The 24,774-nt window shown below is 38.2% G+C and overlaps 1 long non-coding RNA gene across 1 annotated transcript in view; it reads left to right on the top strand.

Moving 5' to 3' along the window:
• Positions 1-20,632: 20,632 nt before the first annotated feature.
• The window catches only part of LOC128567827 (uncharacterized), a 28,728-nt gene continuing 24,586 nt past the window's right edge, over positions 20,633-24,774 (top strand). The window contains exon 1 of the long non-coding RNA XR_008374940.1: positions 20,633-20,755. This is a non-coding gene — a long non-coding RNA (uncharacterized LOC128567827). The remainder of the gene's footprint in view (positions 20,756-24,774) is intronic.

Below are 24,774 nucleotides of genomic sequence, written 5' to 3'. Positions count from 1 at the left end.
GCCAGCATCTGAAGTTTTGAGATTTTGTGATGTGGGCCATTCTTACTGGGGTTAGATGGTATCTCAGGGTTGTTTTGATTTGCATTTCTCTAATAGATAGGGATGATGAGCATTTTTTCATATGTTTGTAAGTCATTCCTCTATCTTCTTTAGAGAAAGTTCTATTCATGTCTCTTGCCCATTGATAGATGGGATTGTTGGCTTTTTCCATGTGGATTAATTTGAGTTCGCTATAGATCCATTTATTAAGCTTTTGTCTGATTCAAAATATGCAAATATCCTTTCCCATTATGTAGGTTGTCTCTTTGCTTTGGTTGTTGTCTTCTTAGCTGTACAGAAGCTTTTCAGTTTAATGAAGTCCCATTTGTTTATTTTTGTTGTTGTTGCAATTGCCATGGCAGTCTTCTTCATGCAGTCTTTCCCCAGGCAGGTAACTTCCAGTGTTTTTCCTATGCTTTCTTTGAGGAATTTTATTGTTTCATGCCTTAAATTTAAGTCCTTTATCCATCTTGAATAAATTTTTCTGAGTGGGGAAAGGTGTGGGTCCAGTTTCAGTTTTTTGTATGGTTATATCCAGTTCTTCCAGCACTATTTATTGAATAGGGAGTCTTTCCCCCAAGGTATGTTCTTGTTTGGTTTATCAAAGATTAGGTAGTTGTAAAATGTTAGTTTCATTTCCTCGTTTTCTATTCAATTCCAAGTGTTTATGTCTCTATTTTTGTGACATTACCATGCTATCTTGACCATTATGACTTTATACTACAGCCTAAAATATGGTATGGTGATGCCCCCAGCTTTATTTTTATTACTAAGTACTGCCTTAGCTATATGTTTTTTTTTTTCCATACAAAACACAGAATCATTTTTTCCAAATCTTGAAAGTACGATGTTGGTATTTTAATAGGAATGGCGTTGAATAGGTAGATTGCTTTGGGAAGTATAGACATTTTAACAATGTTGATTCTTCCCATCCATGAGCATGGTATGTTCTTCCATTTGTTAATATCCTCTGCTATTTCCTTTCTGCGGATTTCATGATTTTCTTTATAGAGGTCCTTCACTTCCTTCGTTAGGTATATTCCTAGGTATTTCATTTTCTTTGAAACTATGGTGAAGGGAGTTGTGTCCTTAATTAGCTTCTCATCTTGAGTGTATTGGCATATACAAAGGCTACTGACTTGTGGACATTGATTTTATACCCTGAAACATTACTGTATTTTTTGATGACTTCTAGGAGTCTTGTGGTTGAGTCTTTGGGATTCTCTAAGTATAAGATCATGTCATCAGCAAAGAGGTGGAGTTTGACCTCCTCTGCTCCCATTTGGATTCCCTTTATTTCCTTGTCTTGCCTAATTGTATTGGCTAGAACTTCCAGCACTATGTTGAATAGTAAAGGTGACAGAGGACAACCTTGTCTGGTTCCAGTTCTAACAGGAAAAGCTTTCAGTTTTACTCCATTCAGTAAAATATTGGCTGTGGGTTTGTCATAGATAGCTTCAATCAGTTTTAGAAATGTGCCACCTATGACTATACTCTTCAGTGTTCTAATTAGAAAAGGATGCTGGATTTTATCAAATGCTTTTTCTGCATCTATTGAGAGGATCATGTGATCTTTATTTTTGCCTCTGTTAATATGGTGGATAACATTTATGGACTGTCGTATGTTAAACCAGCCTTGCATCCCTGGGATGAAACCTATTTGATCATTAGGTATGACTTTTTTGATAATAAGTTTTAATTTATTGGCTAGGATTTTGTTGAGAATTTTTGCATCTATATTTATGAGTGAGATTGGTCTGAAATTCTCCTTTTTGTTTGGGTCTTTTCCTGGTTTTGGTATCAGGGTGATGTTTTCTTCATAGAATGTGTTGGGGAAGATTCCTTCCTCCTCAATTTTTTGAAATAATATCTGCAGTATGGGAATGAGCTCTTCCAAGAAGGCTTGATAGAATTCTGGTATGAAGCCATCTGGACCAGGGCATTTTTTAGTTGGAAGTTTTTTTATTGTTTCTATGATCTCAGGGCTTGAAATTGGTCTGTTCAGGAGCTCTATTTCTTCCTGGCTGAGACTAGGGAGAGGGTGTGATTCCAAATATTGATCCTTTTCCTTCATCTCGTCAAATTTCTGGGCATAGAGTTTCTGGTAGTATTCAGAGATGATCTCTTGTATCTCTGTGGGATCAGTTGTTATTTCCCATTTATCATTTCTAATTGAGGTTACTAGAGATTTTACTTTTCTATTCCTAGTTAGTCTGGCCAATGGTTTATCTATTTTATTTATTTTTTCCAAAAACCAACTCCTTGTTTCATTAATTTTCTGAATGATTCTTTTGTTTTCAATTTCATTGATCTCTGATTTGATTTTGGATATTTCTTTTCTTCTACTGGGTTTAGGCTTAGATTGTTCTTCTATTTACAATTCCATAAGATGGTTTGTGAGTTTGTTGCTGTGCTGTCTTTCTGTTTTTCAAATGTAGGCATCTAAAGTGATGAATTTTCCTCTCAAAACTGCATTTGCAGGATCCCACAGGTTTTGGTAGCTTGTGTCATCATTGTTGTTATGTTTAAGGAAGTAAATGATTTTTTGTTTTATTACTTCCAGCACCCATCTTTTATTCAACAGAAGATTGTTTAATTTCCATGCCTTTTTGTGGAGTCAAATGTTTTTGTTAGAGTTGAGTTCCACCTCTAGTGCCTTATAGTCTGAGAAGATACAAGGTAAAATTTCAATTCTTTTTATTCTGTTGATATTTGTTTTATGTCCCAGGGTATGATCAATTTTGGAGAATGTTTTATGGGGTGATGAGAAGAATGTATATTCTTTATCTTTGGGATGGAGTGTTCTATATGTGTCTTTCAAGCACAGTTGTTCTAGGGTCTCATTTAAAACTCTTATATCTTTGTTTAATTTATGTTTAGAGGATCTGTCCCACTCTGTAAGAGGAGTGTTAAAGTCCCATGTTCTTATGGTTTTATCAGATATCATATTGCTGAGACTGTGTAAGGTCTGTTTCAAGAATCTGGAGCATTTAACTTGTGTGCATAAATATTTAGAATGAAAAGTCTTCTTGTTGTATTTTTCTTATGACCAATATAAAGTGACCATCTTTGTCTTTTTTGACTTTAGTTGCTTTAAATCCACATGTATCTGAAAATAAGATTGCAACTCCTCTTTTCTTCTGAATTCCATTTGCCTGAAAAATTGTCTTCCAACCCTTGACTCGGAGCTTTAATTTGTCTTTTGAAGCCAGGTGTGTTTCTTTCAGACAGTAAATGGATGGCTTGTGTTTTTTAATCCAGTCAGCCAATCTATGTCTCTTCAGTGGGGAATTCAAGCCATTGACATTTATTGAGATAATTGATATGTGTGGTAGTATTCTATTCATCTTATTTTGTGAGAGTCCATTGCTTAGTTTTATCTTTTGCATCAGTGTGTAAGTTAGGTTCTGTCTTTCAATTTCTGAGTTCTTACTTTGCTGCTGATCCATTGTGATGGTCAGCATGTAGAACAGGTTGAAGTATTTCCTGTAGAGCTGGTCTTGTTGTGGCGAATTTCCTCAATGTTTGTATATCCGGAAATGATTTGATTTCTTTGTCAATTTTAAAGCTTAGCTTAGCAGGGTATAGAATTCTGGGCTGGAAATTGTTATGTTTAAGTAGATTAAAAGTAGATGACCATTGTCTTCTTGCTTGGAAAGTTTCATTAGAGAAGTCTGTGGTCACTGTGATGGATTTGCCCCTGTAGGTCAACTGGCGCTTACTCCTGGCAGCTTGCAGAATCTTCTCTTTGGTCTTGACTTTGGAAAGGTTCATCACAATGTGTCTTGGAGAAGCTCAGTTACAGTTGAGGTGACCTGGGATCCGATATCCCTCTGAAAGGAGTGTGTGAGAATCTTTGGAAATTTTCGTTTACAATATTCTCTAGTATGGCTTCCATTCCTCTGGGGCATTCTTCTTCCCCTTGTGGGATTCCCATAACTTGTATGTTGGAACACTTCATAAAGTCCCATAATTCTGACAGTGAACATTCTGCTTTCTCTTTCTTCTTTTCTGCCTCTTTAACTATCTGTGTTATCTCAAGAACTTTTTCCTCTACCTCTGAAATTCTTTCTTCTGCATGGTCTAACCTGTTGCTGATACTTTCCATTGCATCTTTAAGTTCCCTAATTGACTGCTTCAGTTCCTTCAGCTTTGCTATATCCTTTCTATATTCTTCATATCATTCATCTCTTATTTGTTTTTTTTTTTTTTTTTGTATTTTCTTTTGGTTATTTTCCACTTTATCAGCAGTTTTCTCCATTGTTTCCATCATTTCCTTTGTTGTTTTAATCATGTGTATTCTAAATTCCTTTTTTGTCATTCCTAACATTTCTTTATAGGCGGAATCCTCTGTAGTCACTACCTCATGGTCCCTTAGAGCTCTGGACTGGTTCTTCATGTTGCCAGGAGTTTTCTGCTGATTCTTCCTCATGAGTGATTTTTTTTTATCTTTTTCCTTGCTCTAATTTTCCTTTCACTTCCTCTTGCTCTTTAAGTTCCCGTGCCTGTGGACTAAGGTTTCAATGAGTCCTTTTGTTACAGGACCAGAAGGATGAGAAGATTTGAAAAGCAAGAAAGGATAAAAGAAAGAAAGAAAAGAAAATAGAGAAAGGAGATGGTGTGGGTAAAATGGAATATTGACAAAAAGAAGAGAAGCACAGAAAGAGGTACTTTGTGTGTACTTTGTGTGGTACTTTGCCACAACCTTAAAAAAAAAAACCCACTTCTGGGGGTGCCTGGTTGGGTGGTTCCCTTGAGGTCATCAGCTCTTTGCTAACCTGATCGGACACAGTACTCCACCTCTATCAAGTAAAGAGGAAAGACAAAAATGGTATAAATCAAACCAAAACAAGCAAATAGAAAACTTTACAGGATAAAATTGAGTGAAAAACCAAATAATAAGAGTAGAAACACTAGCAAAAATTAGGTTCTAATTATTAAAAAAGGCAGCAATGGGAAATTGTATTTAAAGTAGAAAAATGGAGAAAGAAAAGAAAGAAAAGAAAAATATGTACGGAAAATGTTGAAATTAAAAAACAAAACAAGAAAATAAACAATAACAAACAAACAAACAAAAAAATCCAACCAAAAAAAAAAGCAGTATATATATCCTATTGAATTTTGTCTGGGCAACAGGTGGTCTTCTGGGGTATGAGATGTTAATCACAATGCTGATACGACTGGAGGCCTCCATTGATTTCTCAAACCCCACAAGGTGGAGACCCTAAATTTTTCTTTAGCCCTCTTAAAAGGCACTTTAAACTTCTAAACTTGGCTAAGCAGAAGCTTTCCCAGGAAATTGCTTGTGGCTGGGATCACTGCTAAAGTGGCTATTCACTTACCCAGTGTGCCAAAACCAGTCTCACTCTGCCCCTGAAGGTTAAGACTGTAAGGCAGCTCAGTCCCTGCCTTTAGGCTGCACAGTCACTAGGTTACAAGCTCCTGCCCGATCATTGCTCTGCGACCCTGAGGGAGGAGCTTGCCAGGGAAGTTCCCTCACAATGGCTTCCTGCGGCCCAGAGCCAAACACTATTAGCTCTGTCCAGCTTAGCAGCTCTGTCTGGGGCCCTAGACAATGCCCAGAGTTCTCTGCACTCCTGCTTAAGCTCTCCCCGAGGCAGTTCAACTGAGTGCCAAGTCCAAAAACATGAAAACAGTTCACAGCTAAGGCCTTTCTGGTTTGCAGTCTCGCTGTTGCTGTACTTACAGCTGCTGGCGGGATTAGGCTGATCGAACACATGCAACCACTTGCCAGTTTTCCACTGTTTTTATCCTCTTATTGGGGTCCAGAAGTCTCTTGCTGACTCCCTGTATCCTCAAAGTGATGATTATAGGCAGATCCACCAGCCAGAGATGCCTGGAATCTTATCTTCCCAGACTCACAGTGCCCAGTTGCAGGGAAGCTGTTACTCAGCTGCCATCTTGCTCCCACTCCAATCTCAAAGAAGGATTTTTAAATAAGACACAAAAAATATAAGCTATCTGGTGGCACTTGTGAGTTAAAGAGTAGGGTGCTGGCCCCATATACCAGAGGTGGCAGGTTTAAAGCCAGCACCAGCCAAAAATTACAACAACAACAATAAAAAAGTACAAGCTATTGGATGAAAGACTGATCATTTATTTACATTAAAGTATACTTTTGTTCATTATAATATTTAAAAATTAAAATGAAAATCAAAAACTAGTCGAAAATATTCCCAATGAATATAACCAAGGGAAGACTAGCACCCAGTATATTTAAAAAACTGCAAATCAGTAAGAGAAACACAAGCAAATATCTAACAAGTACTTTATGGAAGTAGAAAACATGTTTCTTAAGAAAATACCAAAAAAAAAAAAAATTCAGGAAAGAAAAAGCTACAATGAGACTTTATCTTACAGACAGGAGTTGGGCAAAATATGGATGATTGTAAAAATATGGTGCAATCAGAACTTTTCATTGGCTGCTGGTAGGGATCGAGATATACATTTTAGGAGAACAACTAAGTATGGCAGCAAGATATAAAATTTACACAAAAATCAATATCCTCCTTGTATAGAGAGAATAAACAACTCGAAAGTGTCAGAGGAATTCCTCCTACAATTCTGCCCATCCCTCCCAATACTTAGGAGTAAACTTAACAAGAAATAGGCAAAACATATATGATAAAAACCTGAAAGCTCTTCTGATAAAGACAAAGACATAGACAAATGGAAGGAGATACTTGTTCTTGGAAAGAATTATTCAGCCTCATGAATGTATCAATTTTCTTCAGTTTCATATGTAAATTTAGTAGAATTCCAATACAAGTAACAAGTTTGTTTGCTTCTTTTTCTGCAACAAGATAAGTTATTTTGAAGATCAAATGCAAAAATAAACATCAAAGAATAGCTTGGAAATTCCTAAAGAAAAGAAATTAAGGGGAATGTCTACCCCTAGTGTATATCTGTACTAGACATTAAAATATATTATTAAAATTCTATGTAAAAAGTGTGGTACTGGCACAGAATAGATATACCAATGAAACAGTAAAACGCCTAGGAATAAGGGCAACTGCATATGAAAACAGCATAGGTAAGACTACAAATCACTGGGGCAGACATGGACATTTAATAAATGATTTGGGGACACTTGAATAACTATTTGAAAAAAAGATGAAATTGGATGCATACCTCTTCCATACACCATGCATCATAAAATCTCCAAATGGACCTGAAATGTAAGTGTAAACAATGAGCCCATACCAGTACAAGAAGAAAACATGAGCAAATTTTTTTATCATCTTGGAGTGGTGAAAGTTTTGTTAATCAGATTCAAAATTTAATTGCAATTTTAAAAAGATTAGTAATTTTACTGGAAAGAAACAAATTGCATGACAAAGAAGGCTGATTTCCTAAATGCCAAAAAAAAATCTTTGCTATTAAGGGAGGGAAATGTCAGAAAAATGACATTTGAATGCGTGAAAAGTACTCAACTTTATTCATAATAGAGAAATACTAATTTGATTTACTGTGTGGTACAATTTTTTACCTATCAGATTGGCAGCAATTAAAAAGCTTAACAACCCGCTCTGATGGTGAGGTTGTGGAGAAACAGGCATTCTCAGAAATTGCTGATGTGCGTGCAAAATGATACAAGCCCTGTGAAGGGGAATTTGGCATGTTTAACACAACTACACATGCATTTACCTTTTGATGCAACAACCCACTTGTGTCTGAAGATGCAATCTCACAAATAACAAATCTGAAGTTTCACAGGCATCATTATTTATAATAGCAATATACAGAAAACAACCCAAATAGCCATTTATGGGAGACTGAGTACACTCTAATGCAACCATAAATGAAATACTGTGAAATCACACTACCTACACACACACACACACATCAACTGAAAGAGGTTTTTCAAAGTATTTTCAAAATGTAAATACTTTGGGGGTAATATGCTTTCTTTTTGGTAAGAAAAATAAGACAAGAAGCATATGTTGGCATTTGCAAATTTTTGCTAAAAAATAAAAACACAGAAAGGAAAAGCTATGAATTAATGAAAATGGGTGGGAATGGGAGAAGGGAGAATTTAGGTCTGCAGAAAGCTACAGCTAGAGCTACAAATGAGACAGAGAGAGAGGCCAGCTCTAGTTTGTTACGGTGAATTTTCTCCTCCATAATGCTTTTTGTTTGCTACTTTCTGGCAATGATTCTCAAATTGCTGCTTAAGTAGGTTCCTGATTTCTGGCTTACCTGCCCAAAGAGCATAGGATACATTTCTTTTTATTTGGACTTTAAATACATGGTCATAACACTTGCTCTTTTCAAGCTGAATTACCCTGCCAAATGACCAAAGCAATTTTCCCATTTACTTTCAGATCTTTTTCCTGCCCTGTTTTAAGTGTTGAGAAACAGAGAGACTTTCTCCTGTTGTGAAGTTACAAAACCTAAAATAGGTCTTAGTCAAATGTAGTCAAGTTGAGGTAGGAAGCAGGGAACACCTTTGTATTTTTATTGGGTGGTTACAAGAAGCTATTAAATTGTTAAATCGCTGGCTAGGAGAAAACACATCTAGTTTCCTCTTTTCCTATGAATATTCCATGGGTATTTCCACATACCCATGGCAAAATGCATTTGGAAAATGATCAGCAAATTCAGATATTTGTGCATAAACTCAAAGAACTTTTGCTCACTGCTTAAATTCTGCAGGCATACAGACTGTGGCAAATTGCTGTTCTGTTAGGAATAATTCTAGAACATTAAAATTGCTATAAGGAATAAAGCCTGAATAAGGGATTTTTGACAAATTTTCCTCAGCCAGAAAAGGGTGACCAGCACTTTACCTGGTAAGCATATCCTTCATATTATCAAATCCTTCTCTCCCAAGGAACATCACATGAGGAAAAATGATGGGCTTTCCAAATCCTTTAATGAACCTAACCTTCTTGCTCCTGCCCGTAAGGCCCTACATGGTCAGCTTCGCTTGATTCTCCCATACCGTCTGTACTACCCTTCTTTTTGACAGGTGCATTCTGTGATGGCCTTTTAGTCAAACCACATTAATACCAACCTGTGAAAAGTTCTTCTCACAGATCTTGCCATTGCTACAGGCTTCCGCTCCAAGTCACAGCTCAAAAGACTTACCTTAGAAGCTACCCCACCTTATCTTCCATGGCATTTTACTTTTTCATCTTTTCTTATCACTATTTAAAATTGCCTTATTTATAAAATTATGTCTTATTTAAATATATTTGGGCTGCTATGACAAAAATGCCCTCAATTTGGTAGCTTATAAACATAAAAATTTATTTCTCATAGCTCTGGACACTGAGAAGTCCGCAATCAGAGAGCAAGGGTGGTGGTTTGGGGGAAACATTCTTTCTTCATAGACGGCTGTCTTTTCACTGTGACTTCATATGGTGGAAGGGACCAAACATCTAGATTCTGTGGCCTAGCCAAGTGGACATACCAAATTTACTGTCACTGCCTGTCAGAGAGAGGAGCTACACAGTCCCCCCTCTTACTCACTGATTGTTGCTCATCTAGTAGAAATTGTTTTTCTTCTGGATTCTTGGGGACAAAAATTATTCATAGGAGCAAAGTAATAAATACAAATTATTTAGGCAATGCTTTCCCTGTACTGTGCTGCCTGCCCAGCTGGTTAGATTTAGATTAAACTATGTTTTCTATCTATTACTCAATAGCTTATACAGGGAATTGGGGCTTACAGATTTCTTCTCAAATGGGGAATATGAAGAAATACCAGCAATCCCTCCACCATTCCACCCATACATTAAAGAGAGTCATATGGTAGGTTTGTTTAATTGTTTGTTTATGCTACCTGGAATGGGTTTGCTTTTCTGGTAACAAAACTGTCTTGACTTGAATCAGAAGGACAAAATCTTCAAGGTATCCTGGTGATGTGAGTCTGAATCTACTGGTGACCACCACAGGGACTCTGAGAATGGAACAGATGTAGAGGAGCAGCTCAACAGACGAGTCTGGAACAGCCTGAAATCAAGTTTTACCTGAAGCCAGTGTTATCCCAGACTTCTCAGTCTTCTACAGTAACAAATTAATTTGAGATTGTTATCATTTTCAAGTAAAAGGGTACTAAATATATTTAACCTAATTCCTGGAATGTTGCATCGTGGCATCTTAAACCTAGCAAGTGTGAAATTGGGTGAGATGAGGAAGTAGGTCAACAAAGGTTTCTGGTCAACACCTAAGATTTTCCCAGGCTTTGAACATATCCCAAAATGAAGTGGGCTCCAAAAGAGGTGTGGAAGGGCCAAAGGCGGAGGCTCACACCTCTAATCCTAGCACTCTGGGAGGCCAAGGAAGACAAATTCCTTGAGTTCAGGAGTTTGAGACCAACTTGAGCAAGAGTGAGACCCCATCTCTAAAAATAGCTGGGTTTTGTGGTGGGCACCTGTAGTCCCAGCTACCAGGGAGGCTGAGGCAAGAGGATTGCCTGAGTCCAAGAGTTTGAGGTTGCTATGAGTTGTGATGCCACTGAATTCTACTGAGGGTGACAAAATGAAACTGTCTCAATCTCCCCCCTACAAAGAGGTGTGCCCCCTCCCCCCGAATGTATCCTCCCATTACCCATCTCTTAAGTAGGACAATGCACCAGGGAGATACCTCCACAAACAAGAACCAGGTGCTACAGGGAAAAAATGGTGATGAGTAACCATCTCAGAGCACAGAGCCAAGGCCAGCTAGATTGACTGACCAAAAAAGTTTGTCCTGCCAGAACAGTGAGTCACTGGTTTTCCTCTCCATGGGCTAGGGTGCATACTATGAACTGGAATTCACTGTGCATTGTTTTCCAACATCTCCACCCCTTCCTTTCTATGCAAGTGTGTCAGTTATAGTTACTGGGTCCTCTCTCAATCATTGCATATTGAATGTGTTAGGGTGGTTAAATCTACTCATTAGCCATGGATCAATATACCTCAGGGACATATATCCTAATACAACTGGCACATCACTCAGATTTTGGACTTGAAGATGGATACATTAATGAGATGAGACCTTGAGTTGTCTCCCTTTGAGGTTTCACGCTTTTGGCTTTTAATTATTTATTTCAGATTATTTTGGGGTACATACTATTTGTTTAAAGTCCAAGGAATAATTGTGTCCTTTGCCTAGGAATTGTATGATATACTCATGCACAATATTCCCATTAGGTGGGAATTTCATGCTTTGGAGAAAACAAAGGGATTACATAGAGGTTTCCTCTGTTGTTTTTGCCACTCATTATCTCTTCTGTCTTATGTCCACAGTGTTCTAACTGCCCCGCACTCAGCTCATGTGTTTGTTATGAAGCGCAGTCTCTCAATCTGCCTTGTGTGACCAAGGTTAAGTCAATCCACTTGTTCCACTTTCTGGTCACATTGTTTGGGTTGTTGTCAGGGATCTAAGCCAAGTTTGTCCCATCAGGCCAAATGAGACAATTCTGGGATTATTGAAAGGGGAAGCAGACACTCTCTTTTGTGCTGTTGAGAGCCTAAATCTTCTGATTTACATAGATGTAGAGCCTGAAAATGGAGCCAATTCAGAAGAAGCAGAACCAAGAGAGAAATCTGGTGACATTATTTGAACCAGGAATCAAGCTCTTATCCAAACAACTCTCTCTCCAAACAAATACGTCTCTGGATGTATCAGTCATATATTGCTTAAATCTTTTTGGCTTAAGTTGTCAGTCACTTTCAAACAAAAGTGTTCTAACCAACATAACTTTCATATTCTAGCCAAGAGACTTACTGAGATGGGTGAGAGAGTAGAGAATTGTTTAACAAAAGAAACTCACCAACCTGCTATTCAATCTTCATGGCTGTTTCTGTCCGTGTCTTTCATTGGTGAGAGATACACTTGCCAGATCCTGATAAGACTGACTCCCAGTCGCTCTGACTTTCTCATCACTATCCCAGATAACCGTTCATAATAGACCCTCTAGAGGTGGGTGCCACGTCCCAAAACGCTGTTTGCAGGAAGGAATTTTTCTATCGCTTTTTTTTTAACCTAAAAGTTGTTTATTAAAAACATAAAGGAAGTTGTAATGATTCTTACATTTTTAATGTTGGAAGATAATTCAGCATTTATCTAAAATCCAAATTCATAATTTATAGATAGAAAGTTCATGGAATAAACCATGAGGGAGAGTATCAATGAAGATTATGTTTAGCTGTGAATAATAAAGGTCCCAAGTGAAAAAGGTTAAATGAGACTACCATAGACTTTTATGTCATCTTTATAAAATGCTAAGATCAGCAGTATTGTTGGAGAAGGATGTTGGATCACTAGTAAGCCTTTTACCCTTCTATTAAAATAATGTGACTTGACTATGCTTCTTCTTTATTTATTTATTTATTATTTAATTTTTTTTGCCCCACCCATTGCCTCCCTCCACCCAAACCTCCCCCTCACTTCCCCTTCCTTGGCCCTTTTCCCATAGTCTTGTGCTGTAGTTGGGTTATAGCCTTCCTGTGAAAGCTATAAATTAGCTTCATAGTAGGGCTGAGTACATTGGATAATTTTTCTTCCATTCTTGAGATACTTTGCTAAGAAGAATATGTTCCAGCTCCATCCATGTAAACATGAAAGAGGTAAAGTCTCCATCTTTCTTTAAGGCTGCATAATAGTCCATGGTATACATATACCACAATTTGCTAGTCCATTCGTGGGTCGATGGGCACTTGGGCTTCTTCCATGACTTAGCAATTATGAATTCGGCTGCAATGAACATTCTGATACAGATGTCTTTGTTATGTTGTGATTTTTGGTCTTCTGGGTATAAAACTTGTAAAGGAATTGTAGGATCGAATGGCAGGTCTATTTTTAGGTCTCTAAGTATTCTCCAAACATCCTTCCAGAAGGAGCGTATTAGTGTGCATTCCCACCAGCAGTGTAGAAGTGTGCCCTTTTCTCTACATCCACGCCAACATCTCTGGTTTTGGGATTTTGTTACGTGGGCTACTCTTACTGGGGTTAGGTGATATCTTAGAGTAGTTTTGATTTGCATTTCTCTGATGATTAAGGATGATGAGCTTTTTTTCATGTGTTTGTAGATTGTGTGTCTGTCTTCTTTAGAGAAGTTTCTCTTCAAGTCCCTTGCCCACCCTGAGATGGGATCACTTGTTCTTTTCTTGCTAATACATTTGAGTTCTCTGTGGATTCTGGTTATTAGACCTTTATCAGAGGTATAACCTGCAAATATTTTCTCCCATTCTAAGGGCTGTCTGCTTGCTTTACTCACTATGTTCTTGGCTGTGCAGAAGCTTTTTGCAGTAGTGTATTTTTGATACTGCTTCAATTGCCTGGGGAGTCCTCCTCATAAAATATTCACCCAGGCTGATTCCTTCAAGAGTTTTCCCTGCACTTTCTTCAAGTATTTTTATAGTTTCATGCCTTAAGTTTAAATCTTTTATCTAGTGAGAGTCTATCTTAGTTAATGTTGAAAGGTGTGGGTCCAGTTTCAATCTTCTACAGCTTGCCAGCCAATTTACCCAGCACCATTTGTTAAATAGGGAATCTTTTCCCCATGGTATGTTTTGAATTGGCTTGTCAAAGATCAGATAACGATAAGTAGCTGGATTCATCTCTTGGTTCTCTATTCTGTTTCAGACATCTACTTCTCTGTTTTTGTGCCAATACCATGCTGTTTTGATCACTATTGATTTATAGTACAGTCTCAGGTCTGGTAGCGTGATTCCTCCTGCTGTGCTTTTATTGCTGAGTAATGTTTTGGCTATTCGAGGTTTTTTCTGATTCCATATAAAACAAAGTATTATTTTTTCAACATCTTTAAAGTCTGACAAGGGAGCTTTAATAGGAATTGCATTAAAATTATATATTTCTTTGGGTAGTATAGACATTTTAACAATATTGATTCTTCCCAGCCATGAGCATGGTATGTTTTTCCATTTGTTAACATCTTCAGCTATTTCTTTTCTTAAAGTTTCCTAGTTCTCTTTGTAGAGATCTTTCACATCCTTGTTAGGTATACTACCAAATATTTCATCTTTGGCACTACTGTAAAAGGAATAGAGTCCTTGACTGATTTTTTGGCTTGGTTATTGTTGGTATATATAAAGGCTACAGATTTATGGGTGTTGATTTTGAAGCCTGAGACATTGCTGTATTCCTTGATCACTTCTAAAAGTTTTGTAGTAGAATCCCTAGTGTTTTCCAGATATATGATCATATCACCTGTGAAGAGTGAAAGTTTGATCTCTTCTGACCCTACGTGGATACCCTTGATTGCCTTTTCTTCCCTAATTGCAATGGCTAAAACTTCCATTACAATGTTAAAGAGCAATGGAGACAATGGGCAACATTGCCTGGTTCCTGATGTAAGTGGAAATGATTCCAATTTAACTCCATTCAATATGATATTGGCTGTGGGTTTGCTGTAGATGGCCTCTATTTGTTTAAGAAATGTCCCTTATACCAATTTTCTTAAGTGTTCTGATCATGAAGGGATGCTGGATATTATCAAAAGCTTTTTCTGCATCAGTTGAAAAATCATATGGTCCTTATTTTTTTAGTTTGTTTATGTGCTGAATTATAGTTATAAATTTATGTATATTGAACCAGCCGTGAGAGCCTGGGATAAATCCCACTTGGTCATGGTATATAATTTTTTTGATGTGTTGTTGGATTCTGTTTGTTAGGATCTTATTGAATATTTTAGCATCAATATTCATTAGTGATATTGGTCTATAATTTTCTGTTCTTGTTGGGTCTTTCCCTGGTTTGGGGATCAAGGTGATGTTTGCTTCATAGAATGTGTTGGGTAATATTCCTTCTTTTTCAATATTTTGGAAGAGGTTTCGTAGTATAGGTACTAGTTCTTCCTTAAAGGTTTGGTAGAATTCTGACATAAAGCCATCTGGTCCTGGGCTTTTCTTTTTAGGGAGATTTTGTATAGTTGATGCTATTTCAGAACTTGATATAGGCCTGTTCAACATTTTCACTTCATTCTGGCTAAGTCTTTGTAGGTGGCGTGCTTCCAGGTATTGGTCGATTTCTTTCAGATTTTCATATTTCTGAGAGTAGAGTTTCTTATAGTATTTGTTAAGAATTTTTTGAATTTCTGAGGGGTCTGTTGTTATTTTATCATTACCATTTCTGATTGATGAAATTAGAGATTTTACTCTTTTTTTCCTGGTTAGGTTGGCCAAAGGTTTATCTATTTTATTGATCTTTTCAAAAAGCCAACTTTTGGATTTATCAATCTGTTGTATGATTCTTTTGTTTTCAATTTTGTTTAATTCTGCTCTGATTTTGGTTATTTCTTTTCTTCTGCTGAGTTTGGGGTTGGAGTGTTCTTCCTTCTCCAGTTGATGAGATGTCCCATTAAGTTATTAACTTCGTCTCTTTCTGTTTTCTTGAGGAAGGCTTGCAGTGCTATAAATTTCCCTCTTAGGACTGCCTTTGCAGTGTCCCAAAGGTTCTGATAATTCGTGTCTTGATTGTTGTTTTGTTCCAAAAATTTGGTGATTTCCTTATTAATGTCATCTATAACCCATCTATCCTTCAGTATAAGGTTGTTTAGCTTGCATGTTTTTGTATGGGTATGCATGTTCCTGTTGTTATTGAGTTCAACTTTTATTCCATGATGGTCTGAGAAGATGCAAGGAATAATTTGTATTTTTTTAAATTTGCTGAGTTTAGATTTGTGGCCTAGGATGTGGTTGATTTTGGATTATGTTCCGTGGGCTGATGAGAAGAATGTGTATTCAGTTTTGTTGGGATGAAATGTTCAGCAGATGTCTGTTAAGTCCAGATGTTGAATGGTTAAGTTTAAATCTAAAATTCCTTTGCTTAGCTTCTTTTTGGAAGATCTATCCAGCACTGCTAAAGGGGTGTTAAAATCTCCAACTACTATGGAACTGGAGGAAATCAAGTTGCTCATGTGACTATACTTCTTAACTTCTCCAGCATGCAATAGTGGCCAAGAGAGTATGATCTTGCCAAAACAATGTGAGCAGAAGTGACAGATGCCTTCCATCATTGGCTTCAAATAGTAAAGACTAAAGCAATCTAGAAGCCGAGTGCTGGCAATGGCAGTGTGCCCTGCCCCTCTGGAATCCTGGGGGATTTGCAGGTGCACAGCCCATTTTTCAGTCCTGTAAAAGAGAAAATGATTTTCTAACTTATTTGAATTAACATTTTGAGGGACTCTTTGGGGGGGAGCAGCATTACCTTTACTGTAACTAATACTGTAGTCCAAGGCTGACGTAGTAATTCTATCATATCTAGGACCCCAAATGCTTCAGTTGTGTTGTTCTCCTTTTCTTGGTTTCCATCAAAGGCACTTCTCATCCAAACTACCTAGCTGCTATTGCATGTACATTTCAAGTGGCAGGCAAAGGAGGGGAAAATTACAAAATGATGATGCCCATCTCCATTAAAGAGACTTTTCAAAAATACCATGCTACACTTCAGTTTACCTCTTATTGGCAAAAGCATTAGAAAATGTGTCACTGAAAAAGAAATGTATCTTTAACTGGGTGGAAATGTGCACACTACAAAATCAGGTTTGTTTTACGAAGAGGGAGGATGATTGTAAGGAATAAAGTTGCAGTTTCTTTTTTTTTTTTCAGTTTTTGACCAGGGCTGGGTTTGAACTCATCACCTTCAGTATATGGGGCTGGCACCCTACTCACTGAGCCACAGGCACCACCCAGCAGTTTCCTATATAAGATGAAATGAATCTTTAACTTCTTATGAAAGGAGAAAAAAAATCAATAATAAAGTTAAGTATAGACATGGCAGAAATGGAACTGTTTTCAATTTGTACCATCAGAAGGCCAAGATAACAAAGTTTCTAGAATTTTCATGAAAATTTCTGTACCTAAGCAACATAAGCATCAGTTCTTTTCCCAACATCTGTGATGTTATATGGTGGCCCTGAATAGGCTGTAAGTTGTTTAGGAGCTCACTTAAGCTAAACCAAAGCTGGGAATATGGACAGTGAAAATGAGACGTATCCTTGAAGAGATTTTTATTTTTATTTATTTATTTATTTATTGTAGAGACAGAGTCTCACTTTACCGCCCTCGGTAGAGTGCTATGACGTCACAGGACTCACAGCAAACTCTAGCTCTTGGGCTTCCGTGATTCTCCTACCTCAGCCTCCCAAGCAGCTGGGACTACAGGCGCCCGCCACAACACCGGGCTATTTTTTTATTGCAGTTCGCAGGGGCTGTGTTTAAACCCGCCACCCTTGGTATATGGGGCTGGCGCCCTACTCACTGAGCCACAGGCACCACCCAAGATTTTTATTTATTGTTTCACCTAAATAAAAGACAGGCTGCAGCCCAGACCACCAGGCAGAGCCAGTCACCCTGCTGCCCTCTCAGAATACTGTGTCTTGTTCTATGAGGAAATACCTACATTGAAATTTTGGGTTAGGTTATGTTCACTTTTCTTGTCTTCTCTCTTCTTCCTCAAGAGCTTCTGTTGGTCTTCTCTTGACCCAATCAGAAAGTCTTTTGCTAAACAAAGGCAGTATTGAAGGTCTTCAAGTTCCTTTAATGAGAGTCTTATCTTTATATGTGCAAGAACTAATAAAAATATGTGTGCAGTAAATTATTGATAATCTCTAATGCCTTTCATTTGTTCCCTCTAATAATAACAATAATGATAATTTGTTATGTGTGGAGCTCCTACAGGTGTCAGGTGCTTCTCTGGTACTTTGCATTTTTCATCTCATTTAATCCTCGCAAGAACCATATAAAGCATACGCTATTGATTTTACTTCATTGATGAGAAAACTGAGAACCAGAAAGAATAGATACTGAGGTAAGCCCTGAGTTACTGGCATCTGATGTGTTCCCACAGACTTGTGTGCTCTCTGAGGCAATAAGATGGCTTACTAGTCCTGCCACGTTCCTCTAGGATCCCACTAACTACCCTACTGTCCTCAGCTCATGGCAACTCAAATACTGCAAATCCTTTATCAGAACACTATCTTCAGTTTTAGGTTACTGTAAATTTTAAACTCATTTTCACTCTACTGCAGCCCATATCATACAGTCATCCTTCTGAGAGTCATCCTTCTGAGCCATCCGGTGGCTCATGCCTGTAATCCCAGCACTCTGGGAGGAGGCCGAGGCAGGGGCATGGATTGAGCTCGGGAGTTCAAGACCAGCCTGAGCAAAGCAAGACTCTGTCTCTACTAAAACAAACAAACAACAACAATAAAAAAAGAAAAAAACAGGAAAATTAGGTGGGTGTGGTTGCACAGGCCTGTAGTCTGGCTATCTTAGAGGCTGAGGCAGAAGGATTACTTGAGCCCAGGAGTTTGAGGTTGCTGTGACCTGAGCTGAGGCCATAGCTCACTAGCCCAGGAGAGAGAGTGAGACCCTGTCTCAATAAAAGAAAGAAAAATTATTCATTTAAAAAAACTCAAAAACAAACAAACAAAAAGGAATAAGTGAAAAAGAAAAATGCCTGATTGCACCCCATCCCTCAGCAAAGGTACAAACTTCCTAGCCACAACAGAAACAAACTATTCAGCCAGGTAACAGGGCTCTAGCAATGGCATTATTCTTAACTTCCCAGAACTGTTTTCCATGCCATACTGATACCATATTCCAGGCTGTCCTGGTAGTATAAATTTTACTGCCCCAGGAGCTGTCATGAGAGCTTGTTAAACAGGACAATAATTAACATTTTCATTCACTATGTCCTTCCATTGGAAATGCTTTCTGACTGGCTTAGGCATTTACCCTCGCAACCCATTCTCTCTTTTAGAGAAATGGAAATAAAATACTTGACATTTAACTCATAAAGTAGTTCAGAATAACATTAAGGAAAATTCTGAGACATTTCTCTAGCTAGTTGGAGGGAACACGGAGTAGACATATGTCCCTCCCAGTGAGGGGTCTTGATGCGTGGTTTACCCTGCCATGGGCAGAAGAGTACCATGTGGCCACATTCTGTAGTCCCCTAAGCAGAGACACCAAATGTATATTATCTGGGGAAGAATAGAAAAAAACTGGTTGACATACATACTGCCTACGGATGATAGACCTTGTTTCTCTTAAAGCTTCACTAATGTTGACCTGGCTTTGCTACCTTTTCTGGTGCTCTGGTAGACCCCCAATCTTTAAATAGCAGCACTTTTCCTGGATCAAAAAGGGACAAAGAATACTTTGGGATACTTCGAGTAAATTTAATTTATAAATTTGACACAATTCTAAGATTTTCTGTTCTTTCCAGGTGCAAAAATTGTTTAATTTTTTTTAAACTTAAAGACTTAGAAAAATGAGCATGAGATATCTAGACAGGATTGAGTAGATTAGATGCCAGATTATATTATGGCATCTAATAATCATTAGCTGGAAATTACCAAGTTAATGTCCCTAACTAGATATTTTATAGGCATTGCCAGCCCAAAATATCCAACATCCAACTTACACCCTGCCCCACCTCCACCATGTCTGGACTATCCCCATCTCTGCTTGCCTCCATGAATTCCTTACTATTTGTCCAGTTTCACATCCAGAAAACCGGGAGTCTGTCTTGATATTATTCTTCTCCCCATCCAAGTATTTAGGTCAGCACACATCCTTTCATTTGACCTCTGAAGTGTTAACTTGCATTTCTATACTTTTCTCCTTTCCGCAGGCTGAGGTGGTCCAGTAGACTTCTGTAGACTTCTGACTGTCTCTTGCACTATTTTAAATCTATTATCTGAAACCTTTGTAAAATACAAATCTGATTATATATTTTTGTGTTTAAAATCCATCAAAGAGCTGGTGGGACTGCAAACTAGTACAACCTTTTTGGAAGGAAGTGTGGAGAACCCTCAAAGAACTCAAACTAAACCTCCAATTTGCAATCCCATTACTGAGCATCTACCCAGAAGAAAAAAAGTCCTTTTACCATAAGGATACTTACAATAGACTGTTTATCACAGCTCAATTTATAATCGCCAAAATGTGGAAACAGTCTAAGTGCCCACCAACCCAGGAATGGATTAACAAGTTGTGGTATATTTATACTATGGAATACTATTCAGCCATAAACAATATGGAGACTTTACATCTTTTGTATTAACCTGGATGGAAGTGGAACACATTATTCTTAGTACAACATCAGAAGAATGGAGAAGCAAGAATCCCATGTACTCAATTTTGATATGAGGTCAATTAATGGCCTAGTACGTGGTAGGGTGTGGCAGAAAGGGAGACCAAAGAGAGGGAAGAAGGGAGGGGAGTGAGGGGTCACAGTGTGTGACACACCTTTTAGGGGCAGGACACAATTATAAGAGGGACTTTACCTAACAAATGCAATCAATGTAACCTGGTTCTTTGTACCCTCCATGAATCCCCAACAATTAAAAAAAAAAAAAAAAAAAGAAAGTAAAAAAAGAATAATAATAAAATAAAATACTTCAAAGACCTCTCATGACACTTAGGACATGTGTCAAAGTTCTTTCCATAGTCTTAAGTCCACATCCCACTTACCTCTAAAGCCTTGTCGTAAGTCGATTTTCCTTTGGTGTGTAAGTGCTGTATGTGTGCTTGTGCACACTAGTGTGAAGTGTTTGTGTACATTACAGACTTTTGTTAGAGATAGAGCATTGTTATTTTTTCTTTTTATTCTAGATCTGTATTTTGCCCCCATTGGTTTGTGCCTCAATTCCAGAGAAGATCTACTGTCACGGAGAATTAACTTGATACCAATCTGATTAACCATCTTTCCCTGGTGTCCTGCTGGGATCCTGCAGGTCAGTGATCCCACAGCACCAAGTTCCAGCTCAGTGGCACACAAGTCATTTTAGCTTCCTCTGTCCACCGTGAACCCTCTAAGGAGCCACCTTTTTGCCTGGAGTGTTAGCTTTGGGAACGTCTTTACTAATCATGGCAGCTGCAGCTCCTGGGCTGGTTCTTGTTGCTGAGTGCTGAAGGCTGTTTCTCAAGTGTAATGGCCCACAACCTGTTAAAGAATCCCCCTCCTCCCTTTTAATATCCTGTCATAAGATTAATAGTTCAAACGTGATGCCACATGCAAACACCCTGATAAGATCTTACTTAATGAAAAGCAAGCAGAGACTTTCTTCTGTGAACATATGTCTTTTGAGAAATTCAAAGCAAATTGGAGATAACATGTAAAATGTCTCAGGAAAAGAGAAAGTTCTAAATGAGAACATTTATCATCATCATAGATTCATGTGGGCTGTCAAGGCACAATAAAGATTTTAACTCATTTTGTTTCAGGCAGCCTTTCCCACGAGGACTTTCATTAACAATACTCCCTGCTTGACCTGGTTCTGCTCAGCCACGTCTTCCACTGTGGAGGACAGGGTGTGAAATATATCTTTTCAAATGGATGCCATTGATTTTAATATACCTTTAATAATATCACTGCTCAGTGTTTTAATTACTCATACTTATTGGCACTTCCGCCCTCAGGCGATTTTATCTAATAAATCTGATAAGTTCAGTAGAGCCTGATAGCAGATATTAGATGTACTGTTAATGCTGTGGGAAGACCATTTCCTCTGTGCTGGACACAGACCTGGGTCAAAGGTGTGCCCTGACGTGCCCCACGGTAGGGAGGCCTTCGTGTGCTCAGCGACAGCCGGACATCCTTCTCCGCTCTGTGGCAGCACCGAGGAGAATCCTGGACAATGCTGTTTGAACGACAGCTTTGTTTCCTGCAAGCCATTTCTGCCCAGTGTGCTCCCATCACAATGTAACACTTCTCCTTCCTGCTTTGCCAGCATGTAGCACTTCTTGTTAGGATTGCTTTTGATTTGTTAATTCAATTTGTATGCATTTTGCCCACTGTTTTGGGTTAAATTCAGGGCCCAGCCCCACCAAATTCATGTGTTGAAGTGCCAACCCCCATCCCTGAGAATGTGACTTCATTTTGAAATAGGGATGCTGCAGACCCAATTAAGACAAAGTTATACTGGTTTACGGTGGACCCTTACTAGGGAAATTTGGACACAGATGCTCATATGTGGAAGATGATGTGAAGAAACAGGCTGCAGGGAGAAAACCCACTATACGCCAGGGAATACCGTGACTCCTAGAAATTAGGAGAGCAGCCAGTAGACAGGCCCTCAGAACAGCAATTCTCAACCTGTGGGTTGCGACCCCTTTGGGGTTGAACAACCCTTTCACGGGGGTTACCTAAATACATCCTGCATATCAGATATTTACATCATGAATCATAACAGTAGCAAAATTATAGTTATGAAGTAGCAATGAAAATAATTTTATGGTTAGGGGTCACCGCAACATGAGGAACTGTATTAAAGGGTCATGGCATTAGGAAGGTTAAGAACCACTGCCTTAGAAGAAATCAACCCAACTGCCACCTTGATTTTTATTTCAGACTGCCATCCACCAAAACTATGAGATGATACATTTAGGTTGCTCTAAGTCATTCATTTTGTGGAACTTTGTTACAACAGCCCTACTAAACTAATACATGTACTAAAGTGTAGATTCCTTACTGGCAAAGGTCTCATTTTATTCACCTTTGTACACATGAAATAATGTCAATAATGTCAAGGTAGTTACTCAATAAATATTAAGTTTAATAACTTAATTATATGAGTGTGAAAAAGGAGTAGGCAGAAAGATGATTTGTTGGGCAATAAGGAAGATTGTAAAAGGAGGAAGGCTTCTGTTCCTTGGAAAAATGAGTTAAGAGGAGATGAGGATCAAAGAACAGAGATTTTAGCAGAGATGGGCCGAGAAAGCTAGTTCAGATCCAAAGCCGTAAGTAGCGAACATTTGCCCAAGTGTACCTCTGTGTCACACCTGGCAATATCAGGAAGGAGGGCCATCAGGCTCCTATAAACCATACAAACCTGAGAGTTAGGGCCTAGGCTGCAGTTACTCAGCTAGGTCACAATGGGACAACAAGCTCAAAAACATGGTGGAATGCATCAGGGCAAAACAGTGCTCTGGAGATAAAAGGTCTCCCAAATACTGGAATGCAAATGAGAGTCAAGACTGTGGAAGATAAGAGGTAGGGCTGGTATCAAGCAACTGGAACTCCTCTGAGAGTCTCAGACACAGGAGACAAACAAAGGGAGTATGCAGGAATCATTCCTGAAATGAACTGCCCTGGTGTTGAAGCCTCGGGGGTCCTTTCCAGGATAGATGTGTTTCAAGATGGTTCTTAAAGAGCACTAGATTTTATGTAGGATGATGGTACACTTGCTGGTCTGGGATAAAGTAACCTGACACAGTACATCTATTTTTGGTATCAGTTCACATCTAATTGAAGTGAATAATGACAACTGTAAACCAGTGACCGGCTCAAGCAGAAATTGCAAAGTGGCTGCTCTTATTCTGCAAGCAGCTTGTGGGGTTTTTAGGGCTGTACATTTGATCCACATTCCATTTTTCAAATTTTAACTCATTGCCAAAAATGACCACTTTGACAGGTGTTGGTCAAAGTATTTCTTCCTCCCTTGATGACTGTGACTCAGCCCCTCTCAGCATTTATGCTCTTGACCCCAAACTTGAATCGTGGCATATAACAAACTGATTATACCCTCTGGTTTTCCCTAACACTTCGAAAATTCTTTTAAAGTAGGATATAGAATGATGTTGGCCTAAATTGTTTTAATTTACATATATCTAAATGCAAATTCTAGAATGTGATTCTAGAGAAAAATCATAGCTGTCCTACTTGTAACAAACATTTGCAGTATAAAAATGTCTAGATGAAAATAAAGCATAACTAAGCCAGATGGATGGGGAAGTGATATAACTAATATGAGTTTAAATAAAGTAATTGGTTTTAGGGTTTTGGAAGTAGAGAGAATCACAGAAAACTTGAAAATACAGAAAATTATATATAAAAAAATGTTATCCACAATTCTATTACCTGAAGACAACTGTTGATTTTTTCCTGTGTTTTTCACCATGGAATGTCACATTACTTCTTGTCTTTAAATCAAATTAAATGGAAGTCCTTGCTGGAGAATTGGAGGAAAATCTTACCCACTACTAACTCTTACCCTGAATGGTGGATGTGTGGAGGGAGTATCTTTCAGAATAGTTTTGTGCAGTTTTTTGCAGTCAAGAACATTCTGGAAAATAACTGTTTTCTTCATTCCACATTGTTCACCACAATTATTTAACTTTTTGAAGCCAGGCATAGGGACTTTTGATATGGGCTCCCAGTTTACAGTGTCTCATACTTTTCCAGGCACCATATGCTTGCACTATTTCCCCAGAAATCTTATTACTAGCAGGTTGGGTTTCACCGTGTGTGGACATTGGTCTCCATTCACTGTGGAACTTGAAAAAAAAAAGTCCCAGCTACTTCCCCGTGATGGGAGAAACTCCCTAGCCTCTCACTAATTCTCCCATTTTCCACCTTTTCTCTTCCAAAACACTCGCCTCCCAGTCATCTCCCTCACCCTCCATACCACAATTCAGCAGAATCTATTCCAGGAGGCCAGAGTAGAAATAGACGTGACATCTATTGACTATCTGGCAACTTCTGCTTTGGCCCTTCCCATAGATTGCCACTTAAATAAGGGAGCAGAGAGAATTGGTGAACTGTTTGAAATAGCACAAAAGAAAATCCATTAATAGCAGCAGGATACAAATGTGTAAAACAAATTAATTTCTCATGAAATTTTTCTGCTTCCCGTATTTGATATGATTAAGATCCTACCATCTATTCATGGCTTAATTTATTATTTTATTTATATCATAACTAAGCATTTTACAATATTGTGGCAAGCGCTAAGCAAACATGGATTATGAGATG

Source organism: Nycticebus coucang, chromosome 16 (assembly GCF_027406575.1).
Source record: "Nycticebus coucang isolate mNycCou1 chromosome 16, mNycCou1.pri, whole genome shotgun sequence".
In the NCBI taxonomy this organism is placed as follows: Eukaryota; Metazoa; Chordata; class Mammalia; order Primates; family Lorisidae; genus Nycticebus; species Nycticebus coucang.
The sequence above is the reverse complement of the archived record's forward strand: the minus strand, read 5'-3'. Positions and strand labels throughout refer to the sequence as shown.